This window comes from Cavia porcellus, unplaced genomic scaffold, assembly GCF_034190915.1.
Source record: "Cavia porcellus strain 051 isolate PalLab524CR breed Dunkin Hartley unplaced genomic scaffold, mCavPor4.1 scaffold_1, whole genome shotgun sequence".
NCBI lineage: Eukaryota > Metazoa > Chordata > Mammalia > Rodentia > Caviidae > Cavia > Cavia porcellus.
The window spans coordinates 142698340-142700235 of record NW_026947484.1 but is presented as its reverse complement, the minus strand read 5'-3'; the positions used below and the strand labels follow the sequence as shown (position 1 = coordinate 142700235).

The window sequence follows — 1896 nt, the reverse complement described above, 5'->3', positions numbered from 1 at the left end:
CCTGCTTACTATGTGACTTTCTCTCCCATTTGCTCCTCGTTTAATCATTTTTTGGATAGTAATTAATTTTATTGGTTGACCACAGTTCTGTCCTACCTTCTGACCACTTTGCAAGTTCCCATTTCTGCCATCTTTGACTCATCTAACCTCATGATTTTACTTCATAAAAGTCCTTAGAAAAGCAGGGTCCTTGGCAACCTGCTCTGGACCCCTTCTATCTCTCTGTTAGACAGAAGCTTTCTTTGTCTCCATAAATATATTCTGCTCTTAACCTCTGTTGTTCCATAAATTCATTCTTCCATTTTAGAGAAAAAGAACTCATACTGGACATTAGTAGGTTAGGAGACTTTATCAGTGACACTTGTCGAAATTCATCTCTCTGTGCACTGAATGAGAATTACGTGTTAATAATGTACCAGTGTCAGCCATGCATGCTTATTATCCCAGCACTTGAGAGGCTGACGCAAGAGGATTGCCAGGGGTTCACGGCCAATCTGACCTGCATATTGAGACCTGGTGTCAAACCAAAGAATTACTAGTGTTACAAACATTGGAAAGGGATGGGTTGGAGGATAGCACTAGGTTTAGATTTTACTGCATGTTAGGTTTTATCCTATTAAAAGTCACTGTAAAATACCCTACTAAGCTTTAAAAAAATCTCCCAACTGGTTTACCTCCAGTAAACAGTGCTTACAGTTATTAACCCATCACAGTAGTGGAAGCATGGGAATGTAGGCCTGGAACCTTGGCGGGTGTTGACTGCGCATGCACAGCAATGGAGGTCTGTGAGTCAGTCTGAAGTTTCTGAGACGGGGCGCTAGGTGGTGCTCTGCGGAGTTTCCCCCTGACCTCACTGTGGGGAGCCAGGGTAAAACTTGGCTCTCCAACCCCAGAAACTGGGCACAATGGGAGCAGGGTTTAAAAAGTGAAACTAAAACACAGCAAATTTTGGCAAGCAACAAACCAGCAGCGTACTCATGACTAAAATGTGCCTTAACCCTGCTGACAAGGGGAGTGTTTCCTTTAATATTTTTATGTATAAATATTATCAATATTTACCTGCTTTGTTTTCGGGATGGCTAAAGTTCTTGCATTTTTCTTTCATAAAACAATTCTCAATCCTCAGGATACACACGCAGGCGCACCTGTACGTTTACGGGTGCGTCGCCCTGGCTGGTCCCTAATTCAACCTGGCTTCTGTTCCTTTAGCCTCCTGGTTACAGTTCGGGCCTGCTTTTTTCCTGCTCCAGCCTGGAACCACGCAGACCCCTGGATTGCAGTCTGGATGAGCTCCTAGGCCTGCCATGGAGCCAGACAGTACAGTGCCCTCTGTGACCTGTCCCAATGGACGTGGGGGCGAGGGTCGGGGTAGGGAGAATAAAATCTTTGTAAGATTGATTTCCTCTTCACAAAACCTTTCATCTGCTCCATGTCCATATTGTAGCGAACGGCCAATCATGGATCAGGTAATGCAGTTTGTTGAGCCAAGGTGGCATTTTGTGAAGGACTCCATTCCACTGGTTAAAACATGCACCAAATCAGACAGAAAAGAGTTGCAGAAGGTTGCCAAGGCAACAGCAACAGGATTTGCTATCAAGGGATTCATGGGCTTCTTCTGAAATTGATCGACATCCCTATAAAAAACATTCTGGAGGATGGCTGATCATTTTGGAAGGGCGTTTTTCTTCTTGACATCTTAGGGGTTGGAGATGCTCATGAGGTGAAAATTTGCCTTTGTGGTTCTCTTTTCTTTTTTCTCTTCCCCCTTTTAAAGTGTTTCCTATTTGTAAATTAAAATAATTTCAAAAATAAACCCTTTCATCCATGGTATTTTCCACTCAGAATTCTCCGAAGAAGTAGCTTAAAGGTGGTAAAGTGTGGAAATAAAAGAAGATC

General features: G+C 43.2%; 1 pseudogene; it reads left to right on the top strand.

Moving 5' to 3' along the window:
• The first annotated feature begins 1457 nt into the window (after window positions 1–1457).
• LOC101789301 (protein transport protein Sec61 subunit gamma-like) lies at window positions 1458–1663 on the top strand (annotated as a pseudogene).
• The last annotated feature ends 233 nt before the right edge of the window (window positions 1664–1896 follow it).